Source organism: Coturnix japonica, chromosome 5 (assembly GCF_001577835.2).
Source record: "Coturnix japonica isolate 7356 chromosome 5, Coturnix japonica 2.1, whole genome shotgun sequence".
Taxonomy (NCBI): Eukaryota; Metazoa; Chordata; class Aves; order Galliformes; family Phasianidae; genus Coturnix; species Coturnix japonica.
In genome coordinates, this window is record NC_029520.1 from 20,237,172 (window position 1) to 20,250,520 (window position 13,349).

The window sequence follows — 13,349 nt, forward strand, 5'->3', positions numbered from 1 at the left end:
TTACACAATTGCACAAAGACGGACAGAACTTCCATGATGGCATGGTATCAAATCAACTTCATCTGCTTCCAGGAGAAAAAATGTGAGGAGGGATAAATAATTATGCTAGTGATATTTTGTGTTTTTGTTCTTTTAATGCATTTGAATCAATTCTTCAGGTTGCTCAATGACACAAACAGGCTTGTCCACAAGACATAATCAGAGCACAGGGAAGCAGGAAATAAATTCAAAGCATGCTAGCCAGCCCCCAAGAGCTATTTCAGTCTACTTCCACATGGAGAGAAAAACTGGTATTGTGGGATCTAATGCCTAACAACTGAAGCTTAGTTATAAAGTAAATGCCAGACTCTGTGAGAAGATCCATGTTCACTACTTTCCCACTGATAAAGGCTTTATTGCCGATAACCCATCTTTAATTGCATAAAATCTTTCCATCTTAATGTGCAGTGAAAACTGTATTTGCCTATATGTAGCACTAGGCAGAGTTAATTTTAAGATTCAAGTCTACATAAGGAAGCAGCACTTTTTTTTTTTTTTTTTTAAATATACTTGCAGCTATTGATAGTGAAGCTCAGGGGGCTGTGCTGGGTTTAACTGGAAGGACTCATTTCTCTTTAGAAGGCATAGAGCTTGTTTTCCACAAGTGATTCTTGCATATACTGCAGACTATGAACAAAAGCAGCAGTTCCCTGGTTAGTAACCAGGAGAAGAATAACAAGAATTTCTAGCCACAGCACCATAGCCCCATGCTGGATTTACATCCCTACTGATGTAAGGAGATATAGAAAGACCTGATCCACGAAGTCAGTCTTTGTGGGCAAACTTGCCTTTGCAACATGATGAGCTGCAGGAGAGTTGCATACTCAGGATCTACCTTCTAAAAGTTTTATATGATTGATAGTTTCCTTTCAGTTCAGTAATATCATTCTGCATAAAAACATGCATCACAAACTCAATTTTGTCTCTTGCAATTTTGTCTCACACAGCTGGATCAGCTCAAAATGGAAATTATACAAGACACTGTGATAACACCAAAGTAGTTTCAGTGGTCTACCTGGTCCCCATACAGTCCTGTGCTCCTGAACAGTCCAGACACAAGCAAAAATAAAGCAAAAATGTGAATCAGAATCTTTGTCTTTCTCCCAGTACCAGCCAACACAGATACCAATCTTATTTATAATCATACAAAAATTAAAGCCACTTCAATCATTGTACCTGCCAGTTAATGCCCATTTGCAGGTTAGCTGTCAAATGCAATCAGTTTTACAAGACAGATTTTGTTAAAAGCCTGTGTGCAAACCAGCACTAAGATGCAGCTTTATACTGTTTTAGTAGGCTTGGGTAACCTCTGTTCTCGCTCAGACTGTCAAGTAAAACAGAAGCTGACAGGGATGCCAAAGCTATAAACCTGAATTTTTATATACTTTTAGCAATCTGGAGTTGTAAATTAGGTATAGACACTTCATCTTATTATGGCCCCTTGTAGGACAGTGGACCAGAGAACCTCATGCTGTGAAACAAGTGTGAGACATGCAGAGATGAGGGCAAAATGCTACAGCTTAAATTCTGCTATGTGTCATTGAATTCACTACATTCATCAGCACCATTCATCAACCTGGGTTACCTGCAGCATGCAGTGATAGTAGCAGAGATTACGCCTCCCATGATCTCTTAATACATATTAACATAATAGTACGGCAAAGAAGGATAGAAGACAAAGCAGGACATACTAAAAAAAAATACAGAGATTGCAATCAAAAGAAGAAGATGATTATTCTGATCACACTATTGGGTCACAAACAGGGGAGATGAAGTGCACACATGGCATAACTCCACTGGAAGGGACAGAGCTGACTGCAGAAGAAAAAAGAACAACATAAAAGCATAAAATCGGGCCCCAGGACTGTGTTAGTTCATGCAGTTGGAAGTCCTGGAAAAGATTCAGCACGTCAAGTTTTCTTGAACGTACACAATGAAACAATGAGCAATTTTGTATAAATAATTTCTGGCTTCCTCCAGCATGCATGTTAATTATTGCAAGTGTTTTAAATTAATCATTCAAAATTTTAAATCTGGAAAACATGCTTTATGCAATAATCATGGACTTCTACAGAAGCTTAAGCTTTCAGCTACTGCACGTTCAACATTAAAAAGGTTGTGTTCCGTTTTAATTTACTGTTCAGGGTTTTGCTATAATTTTGTGCAAACAGGCAATGAGGGACCACTAAAATGCAACTAGTCCTGCTGGCACAACTCTGCAATGAATTTAACATAAAGGTCTGCTCCTCTAATGCTAATTTAGCGAGGTTATAAGCTGAAAGCAGAAACAGATTTTAATGAGATAATGGCTGAGTTTTAAGCTGCTTTTATTTTCTGCTACTGGAGATCTAGGGGAAAATATTCCACTGAAGCTATCTTGTTTCACTTGAATTCCTGGAGATTTCATTGAACAAAATTTCCCATATTTAAAAAGATATGTGTGCAAATTGGAATCAACAACATACTTAACTGGAGAAAAAGGAAAATAAATCAAGTGAGAGAAGGTTTGGTACTTCATCCATGAGTTTCAGAGAGACTGAATTTCAAAGAGTAGAGTAAGAGTGCAATTATGTGTTTTTGCTAAAACAGACCAGGGAGAAAGAATGAATATTGTGATAACTGAGGTACAATGTCTATGCTATGAAGACAATATAAAGCAATTTACACTTTTCTCCCAGTAGTTGACTTGTGCTGTCTTCAGTGTTTGGTAGACTTCATTTGAAAAGTTCTATTTGTGAAGTTTTCATTGAGAAAATAGGTTGGCCTTTCTATGTTTGACACTATGTTTGAATGTGCCCATAACTGCATTCCATTTCCTATGAATGTTTCATACAGTTAATGATTCTTGTAACTGAAGTAGGCATTTCTTAACTATTTGCCTGTACAGTCTCTATAAAAATGGTGGCCTGATGAAGTTCTCTAGACTTCACTGGAAGTATATAACCTTTATTTTTAGCCTCAACTGCATCCTGCATCCATAAGCTATTTTATCACCCATTGGTAATTTCATAATTCTTTACAAGCAACATATAAGAGCAATTGTAATTCAACAGCAAATACTTTTTGGACCAAAACACTGAAGTTTGATGGCAATTACACAAATGGCACTACACTCCAAGGCAGCAAGCTAGTGCAAATTTGAAGTATAAATTGCTGTCTCCACAACAGATTTTGACAGATACGTTAAACAGCATTTTTTTTAGAAGCTTTCTTTTTCTAGCCAAAGCATGACTTACCAACTAAAATCCAGGTAACAAAAATGCTATTTCAAACCTCTCCACCTACTGCTCAGAACTAAGGTTATTGTCTACGTAGTGTGATGGGCTCATTTACCTCTGGTACCCAGGTAAGCTGCAATTTCCTCACTCCTGTTTGCCTGATTTCCTTCTGCTCATCCTTCAGGTCTGAAACTGGCAGCTCTACCTACTGTCATTCAGCATCTTTATCTGGTCATGGAAACAAAGGTCTCTGTTGTAGCAATATATCTACAATACTTCACTGACAGAAAACGGCTAACAAAATTTTCTGTGGAAACTGCTGGTGCAAAATCAAATTCTCATTTAGTACTTTAATTTCACTCCTATGCAGGCAGCTTTGTGTGTTCTCTGGGATTTATGAAATTCAGTGATTGAATACTCTGCTAGAGAGATGGCTGTACATGCTCCTGGATTGAAAATGAGAGGCATCCCTCATAATCAGGCCTGGTAAAGAGCACTTTTGTCCTCTGCTGCCACTCATTATGTCACTCAATTATAAAGACTTCTCTCCTTGATTTCTTGCATCAGTTCTGTTTTTATTTGGGGATGTAAGAAATCCTCTCTGCAAGTACATGATTCAGGATCTTACCCCTGAAATGCTGATTTTAATTCATTGTTTGCATTTCTGAAACAACTTGGTTGAATGCCTAGGATGAAAGAACAATTTATCCTGCTTTTTTTCCATTTCTGTTCTTGTTTTTTTTTCTAGTACTTCCATGCCAAGCGTTGATAATCTTCTCATCACACAGCCTCAATGTCATTGCCAACTAACCTTCTTTTTTTTTTTTTAATATTAGCTAATAATGAAAAGTCATTCAGAATAAAATAAGCAAAATAAGATTTGTTTGAATGTAAGCCACAGAGCTTTCTCACTGTACAAACTTCAGAGCAGAATAATTTTACACAGCCCAGAAATGGATATTAATCTCAACCTGTAACCAGAGAAAAATCTTTTCTATGAGTGACATAAATGTGACCGTTTATATGAAAATGTATCACAGCTGATAAAAGGGCAGCTGAACTTTCATTGTGGCTATGAATTAATTTTATGAACTTCTATGGAGACTTTATTCTTCCTTTCCTTTCCTTTTTTTTTTTTCTTTTTTTTTTTTTTTTCCTTTCTAGAAAATACTCTTCAAAAAGTCCTCCTGCATTTATAAGGCAACTTTCTGAATTACAAAAGGCCAGATTATAAGGAGAGCATTCATGGAGGATGGCAGTCACCAGCAGCTACAAAGCTAAAATGCTGAAATTCAGGAGAAGAGTGCTCTGACAGAAAACCAGAAAAGGAAGGGAGAAGACATTGTATAAAGGAGAACTTAGAGACATCAAAAGTGCTACTCTGGAGAAGATGAAGCTGAGATGCAGAAAGAATGCATTTACAAATGGACGTCAAAGCACAAACCTGAGTGACTAAGAATCTGTATGAGACATTTTGGTTAAGGAAGTCCACCAAGACAAATGGAAATTTCAAACAGGGAAGAAGGACAGAGCCCAAAGTTGAGTAACGAAACAATGGGCAATAGATCACCTCAATGAGTGAAAAATGTGGAGTCCTGTCCAGTTCCCAATGTCTGGTCTATTGCAGATCTGTCTTGTGACATGATTTGCTGTCATTCACAAAAATCTGAACTAAGACTGAAGTTCCTCTTGGTGTTATTATTAATAATAATTAGTAATTGTTCATTCACTGGATGCAGCACGTGCTGCAACCTTTCGATCACAAATGGCAAGCACAGATCTTTTTTCTTCACCTAGACATCAGTCTCTATGAAATCTTCAGGAAGCTGGTATTCTTTAAAATTTTCACTCATCACTGAGATTGCAGCTTACCAATGAGTTTGAAAATGGGTCATTAAACTTAGATGCTCACATAAACATACACACAGCTGAATCAAATAAGCCTTAAGAAATAAGACAAATTGGGTGGAACAAATTCCAGAGGAGGAAGAGCTGTGGTTATTGAGTGGAAAGGAGATGAATGAGGCAAGACAAAGAGAAAGCCAACTTTGTCGTGGCTTCAGGACAAATAGAGAAAGAGGCAATAAGATATACTGGGACAGCATCTAGTAGAAAGATGACAGGGAATAAGGCAGAAGAGAGCAGTTTATTGAAGAGCTAGAGAGGAATGAATGGACAGGGTGATAAGAGGCTGTGACTTCTAGAGGAATATGAGAAAGATGGGGAAAACTGCGAATTCCCAAAAATAGCCTTGAGCTCAGTAAACTCAAGAGGAGATAACAAGGTAAGAAGCACATACACAGTTTCTGCAGCAGTGGGAGATACAGCAGTGCTGTATGACTGAAGGGACAGAAGGCAGCAGGGCACAGGCAGCCAGAGATGTGGATGTGGGGAAAGGTGATCAAGCTGACATGAAGAAGAACCAGATGAAGAAAATGGAGTACTAGGTATTAGATCGCTTCTGCCTTGCAACAGTGTGCCAGGGGATGAGGAGGAAGGCTGGAAGGGGCCGGCAGGCCTGCTCAGCTATTCTGGGCTGAGGACACTGCCAAAGGGGCAGGTGGAGCATAACTGGTAAATGCTTTGTTCATGAGAGAAATATTGAATTATGCCCAGTAATTACACGGCCAGAGAACTAAAGATAATTATGTGTCTGCACACCAGTGACTCTGGGAGTATCAATTAATCACTGCACCAGTCCAAGCCGGTTGTGAACTCCCCAGTAAGACCTGGCTCTGTCAGAGCAGGCTGCTACACTGGGATCAGCATCTTGGACAAGCCACGGGGCATGAGGCCAGGGTCCTCTGGGCACATGGCCCTGCAGGTCCAGGAGCCAGCTGGCACAGGGGCACAGCAGCTCAAAATAGGGGGCAACTTGGAGGGCAGACCTGTCCCAGCTATGCAGGCCTCAGAAGGGGAGCAGGCACAGAACAAAATTAACATGACTGTAAAAGCCACAGCTGCTGTTCAGGAGGTGACATTGCTGCGCATGATGAGAACCACACCAGTCTCAGCCAGCAGCTGTCAGAGACTGCAGAAATTGCAATCTTCTTCATTGCAGAAATCCCATGTGTTGGTATTTGCAGACTCTCTTTTCAACAGAGATTCTAGCTTACAAAAAACACCAGAAAATGGTGCCTCTCCCAGTCAGAACATAACCAAAAGTTTTCCTAATATTGATAATTCTAACATTTGGCCAATTTTGCTTGTCACACTAATTTCCTGCTTGCAGGATCATAGCTTTTCCAGTCATGTTGAATTGTTGAAATGTTTTGGTACTTGGCAGTTTATGTATCATCCTCCCACACGTCATTAATTTGACTACGGACATTAAATCTTTCTGCCATGACTGCAGTCTTCTGAAATGAAGTACATGCAGAGGGTAAAAGAACCTCTGCCTGACTCTGAGCCACATCAGAGAAAGTGCAGAACAGACACAACTGCAAACCCAGCCAACAAGCTACAAATATTCACCACTGATGTTCATTAAATGAGTACTTTTTCCTCGGTTCACGATAAGTTTTGATAATTTCAACCTACAACTTCCTGTGCCTCTATTCCATCATCTACCAATGAGGAACAGGCTTCTATGCTCCAAGAGGCAATGCCTCATTAAAAAAGCAAATGTTCTCAACATGCAAAAGACAACGTGGAATTAAAAAAATGTCATTTTTCTTCTAAAACTTTGCTTCAATTAAATTGCCCTCCCTCCCCCTATTTATAGTATCCTATTGCTCTACTTTCTATCCTGACATGTCTCTCTGTCCTGAGGTCACTGGAATGCCCTGTCCTTGACATAAGAAGAGGTTAGCAACAGTGACGTGACAGGAGGATGAAAAACAGATTTGCTTCTGTCAGCCACTGCTGAAACACAGATGTTGAAAACTGTTTAAGATCATAGAAATTGTTTCTCATGACATACGGGCATAAGCTCCACTCCATGTTTCTTATCTGAAGGAGGTTAGCTGCTCTTAGCACAATCTTTCCTTGCTGTTGTCCTTGCGGTGCTCTCAGTATCTTTGTAATATAGACCAAGCCTAAAATTCTTATCATGTCACATGTTGTCGTTTATGTTGCTTTGAGGAGAAAAATGGCCCTCTATTTTTAGAACAGAAGTACGAAACGAAAAATATAGAAAAATATTCAACTCTCCAACTGTGAGTACTACATAACTGTAAGCTTATTTTTATTAATACCATCACATTTCAGGTATCTGTGTGATACAACCGTTCTCATGGATACATACTCTCTGCATTATTCATGTATATGGCACTATACATAGATGAGCCTTGAATAAAGATACTTACAGCAAGTTCCTTGTATAAGACAAAATAGAAATAATGTCCAAGCATACAGTCCCTTTCTAAGAAAGAGTCATCTGAACGTGGAAAATGTTCTGAAATTACTGCTTGTGCTTTCTCTCACGAGTCTTGTGATTAATTCAAGTAATGGGTATACAGCTCTGAATTTCATATATATAAAAGCCAGATGTTTAACACCAAGAAAAAAAAAGCAGCATTTATGAGACATTAGACAGCTCAGAGAAAAACACAGTGCTGGACGGAGTCTTCGCAGCCTAGTTCAGTACATATCCTTGGCCTGGATATCTTTCCAAGGATGCTATACTTACAGGCCAGTCCAGCAAGAGAGAGAGATGCAATGGGTATAACAGGACTAATGACAAAGACTTTTCCACTGTAATTGGACAAAATTGTTCCACCTGCTACTGACACCGCTGGTTTTCTTCCTGTTCCCAAGCAGCGTGAATCAATAAATAAATAGGACTGTACCGATCTTTCGTCTGCAAGAAGCACACACAGCTGTGAAGGAAATAGAGGTGGAACAATATAATAACTCCAACTAAATACTGCTAGGATTATGGATATTTGGATAAACTAGGTTAAGATTCTTAAAGGAAGTCACAGGTAACTACTAGCAAGTTTGCAATGTTAGTAAGGGAACAGACAATTGTACAAGCCAGTAGCAAATAAGTAAGTAATTTTGTGCAAATATCATTTAAAAATTGGAAGAGGATGTGATTGCTAAATATACTAGCAGCCCACCTGCTACTTGTCTGCATTGCTTTTCTCCCTTTTTCAAGATGACTTTGAGTGCATCTATATAAATAGATTAAACTTTAGAGGTTTTTTATCTATAAATAGCACACACAATTCTACAAAAAGCACTTTGCTTGCACTGGTCAGAACAAAAGAAAAGATCTACTGGGTAACTGGAGAGGGTGACGGTGACAGTTGGTGGCTCCTGAGGCTGAAATCTTTCATGTAACAACAGCACTGTGGCATAAGCTTAGTTTGGCATTACTATTTGCCTACCATCAACAGCAATGACTAATTATGGAGGTGAAATATATACCTATAAACCTTGCTGTTTTCTCTCCTTAAATTCCTGGTTAACAAATGTGATACTGATACTACTTCCTGTCTCTAGTCACTAGAAGATGCATTGGTTAATCATATGCCAATACAAATGTATGCCCTCAGGTAATCCAGTCTGCTGGGAGAAAATGAAGCAGCTGAGAAGGTACTGAGATATTTTCCAGCAGGGATAAGGAGCCACTACCAGATGTTGACAGGTTGACTGAAGGCATTCAAGGCCAGGCTGGATGCAGCTCTGGGCATCCTGGTCTAGTGGCTGGTGACCCTGCACAAAGCAGGAGTGTTGAAACTAGATGACCATTGTGGTTTGTTCCAAGCCAGGCCATTCTATGACAAAAATCAGTCAGAGAAAAGCAGTTTTTCTTTTTGACCTTGCAAGTATTTTCTCTATCAGCTATCTCTGCAGTTCTCCTATTTAGTAGGGACTGATATTCAGTTCCCACGAATATTCCCTCGTCCTTCTCTGATAGTCATCACTGTCAGAATAGTGATTCTCTTTAAGGCTAAATTTCCCTTAGCAATATATTTCTCTTTCCCAGAAACATAAGAGGCTTGGAATTTGCATTCCAGCCAGCTGGTGATGAAGGAGGATGTCTTGAAGCAAATGAGCAATAACATTTGCCTCCTATCACAATTTAGGGTAGCTCAGATCTGTCCACCCTTTTTTCCTCCCTACCCTGTTCCATCCTCCTGATCTCCTTCCAACACTGCAGCAAGCTGTGTTGAGAGCCCCAGCAGCACGGGGCTCTGCAGCTCTTGGCCTGCTGCACTCTGCAGCAGCTGTCGAAAAAAGCTTTGTTTGCCCAACACAGCAGTTGGTTGGCCAGGTCGTGCTCACTCATAAATGGAAACTCACACCTGCCCCATCACAAGCCAGCTGTGGGGCTGAGGAAAGCCGGGCAGTGCCCTTGTGGTCAGACCTGTTGCAGACATGGCCTCTCACCACAGCATGGATTGTCAAGGCTTTGGCCATGTGCATCTGATAAGGCAAAGGCACTGGCATTTAATCTGCCTCCTGCAGAAATGTTGTGATTAGCTGCAAATGAGGTATTTGCATTAATGAAAAATGTTTCTTAAGCATTGTTTCTTTGGAATTATGTTGTGCTAGAAAAAATATACTTAATTTTAATGCTGAATTCTAAAGAAAGTCAGGAAAGTCTCCTGAAGAAGCATAGATTATTCCTGTTATAACAGAATCTCTAACAACAGAAAGTTCTCAATCGTTGGAACAAGCGCTTTCTCTAGATCAAAGTGTTGTCTGTTTTTATTACTACTTTCATTATGATGCGAAGTGAACATATTCTGATCGAGAAAGCAGATAAAATATTTCAACCATTACCAAGTATCAACCTCAGCTCATTATTTGTGAAATAAATACAGCTCTTTAATCAGATCATTTCACAAGGCAGTAATAAGATCAAATGTTCACTTGTCGTTAGAGTTCAGGAAATAACGAAAGTATTCAAATAAAACGTCTGATGCTAAGTGAAATTCTGAAATTCTGAAATGAACTTGTTCAGCAGCAGTTTTCATTGCAATAAATTTTCCTGAGGAGACTTTACTGACATTTTTAGATTTTAAAAAAAAAATAAAGTTCTGAATCACTTCTTTTGCCAAGCCATTTCATTTACGCTTTCTCACTAATTCTATACTTCTTTGGTATTTTGGTATTTTAACCCTACAGATCCTCATCTGTCACTTCCTGTCTGAAAGTGAAGAAATCCTCATTCACCTTTCTAGCTGTACTTAAATTGGCTGTTCCAAACTTTTAGGTCAGGTATGTCACTTGAGCTCAATAGCTTCGGCTTTTAAAAGCAAGTGATCAGTAGTTCTTGTCTCACATTAAGTTCAAATCCAGAAATTGGGAAGCATCTACAATGAACAAATACATCCCTGGAGACAGTGAACTCCCAGACCTTCTTTCCATAGCAGTTCTCCACTCCATTTGAAGTACTCCTGCCTACAGCCTTTAGCACCTCTTTACAGGTAGTTGGCAGTAGTGGAAGTGAAACCCTTTGGAGGTAGTGAAGAACCCTCTAGAAGTTGAATAATATTTATGTTCTCTTCTGAAGATTTCCAAATTTGGTATCCTTTGCTAGACTAGAGATGCAGTCTTCACATCACCTCTAAAAGGTGCATGCAAGTTGACAGCAAACAGTCTACACACCCAGACATGTGGCAAAGTGGTGCACTTAACTGGTATTGAGGCAACCTTCCCCTGCCTACTTGCATCTGTCTTCCTGTCCCATAATACTTGGCCAGTGTTGGATGTCAGAAAAGCAAACAAGCCCCTGGCAGGGCACTGCTCCAACATGGGACAACTCAAGCTCCAAATCCCTGGCAGCCAGACTGTTCCTTGAGCAGGGCCAAACTTTCTTTACAGAAAAATTAAACTGAAAAATTTTCATTCATGGATCCCCAAATATTTTCTTGTAAACATTTTAGACTCTATAGATTATTTACCAGGAAATGTTTGGATTCCTGGTGGTCTACAGGTGGGCTCATTACTCTCAGATTAGTAGTTTAAGAAGCAGCAAGCCTTGTCAGAACTTGGCAAAGCATGAAAAGCCTGAAACCAAGGGTCAGGGTCCCAGATTTTACAGCAGTCTCATAGGGCAGACAAGAGACAGCCAGTCCTGCAGACTCCTGGTCTATCTGGGGAGCCGTATGAGACAGGAATAGGAACACCAGCAGTTTTCAGCCCTGGTCCATTTGCAAGGAAGATAAACCACAATCTTAGCAGTCTTAGTAGCAGCTGTTTAGAACTGACATCCTTGCTCCTTATTGGTAAGTGTATCATTGTGAAGGTTTTCAGCAGGCTTCCTTATTCAACAGAGATATATCTCTTGATTTCTGTAGTTTTGAGTAACTATGATGACAAAACTTGTTTATAGTTTAAACCAAGCCTCATTCCAAGGCAAAAATACACTACAGGAATCCAAAGAGAATGAGAACTTATGCTCTGGATGACAGAGTTATCAAAGAATGTGTGTGTGGCTGCTCTTTTATCATTTTCAGGAGGGTTCTCTTGTCTTCATAAAGATCACTGCAGCTTCTAGTTAATGTAATGACCTTTACAGAAAGGATGGCAGAATTGCACAAGGCCACAGGGGTCCTCTTGCCTTTAACCATTTGGGGGAATTCTGGCAATAGACTAATAGGACAATATAAAAAATAAGAGCAAGATGATGCAAAGTAGTGTCAGCACAATAACATTCACCCTCAAGGCTATGTTAACACACCAGGTAGCATTTTCACCAACTCTCTGTGGACTGGGAACAGCATTATTCTTACTATAAGAAGAGGAAAGTAGAAAGAGTCAAAAGCAGGACTGATGGGATCTTTACCAAGGGAAATCTGGGGGAAAAAAAAAAGACTAGATGTCCTGAGTCCAGGGGTTTTATCATCAGCTAGAGAACCACTCATCTGGGAGTTTACAATATTTAGACTAGCATTATATGTTGCTCTATTACAGTATCACCTAATGGCAATCAGCCAGGATTTGTGAGAGGCTTTGTATGAATACAGCAGCATTAGATCACCTATTCAAACATCTTTCTCATGCATCAAATACATCTTCTTTTTCTTAATTTCTCATTCACCAGGAAATTATTTTCTACAGTATTTCATGTAGAACACGAAGAACAAAGCCTCACATTTAAAATAGACATTAGTCTTTATATGTCTCATAGGTAATAATTCCATGAAATCAGAGTGGAGTCTCTCTCCTTGAATCTTCAAAAGCCACCTGTACAAGGCCCTGGGCACCCTGCTGTAGGTGGTTCTGCTGGAGCAGGAGCTGGAACCAGATGGCTCTACAGGTCCCTGCCAGTGCCAGCCATGATGTGATTCTGTGGATCAACAGATCCTGACAGTTTCAGTCTCTGCTATGTATGACCAATAGTGCAGCTCCAGACTCTCTCTTCTGGTATTCTAGTTACTGAAGCTGAAAAACTGAGTCATACACTTCCTTCAGCAGTGCCTTCAGTCATCCACAGGGATTCACCCTCATGAGAGTGAGAGGTTGCTTTGTTAACCTGACTTTCTGCTGGGAAAAGACTCTGTCATACAGACTGAAGACCTACCAAAGAACACCTTCCTTGATTTCCTTAGTCCTGGCCCTGATCAAGTCCCAGATACCACAGCATTGCCCTTGCTTTTGTGCCCTGAAAGGATGTGAATAGATGTAATTCATGCTGCACAGTCACTTCCCCTCCTGGGTGCGGTTTTACTGCCTTGGCCTTGCCGACAGTTTATGTTGACAGAAGCTGACTTAAACGAGGATTAAATATAGTTGTGCCTCAGCATGACTATTCACACATAAAAGGAAGGTGATGAAAAATTAATGAAGTTATTTTACTTTTTAATATGTTTAAAAGCTGTCTCCTACTGCTATTCTCATTTTCAGAATTTGACTGAGAGCTGGGAGTTAATCCTCCACTGCTTTGCATTTTTACAGAGCAAACCACTACCATCATTACAAGGCAGGATTCTGCAACTTCCAGTTTTCAAAAATATAAATACAAAGGCATTGCTGAGAATCAGATCTAAGCTACAAGGTTATTAACTGAAGTCAGATGAACTCTGCTGATTTACTCAAACCGATTAAGCAGAGTAGGCCTTTACCAAAAGCTTCATCTGTTTTATGCTTGAACTTCCCGAAGAAATCTGACAGTAACTGACTGGCAAGTGCAAA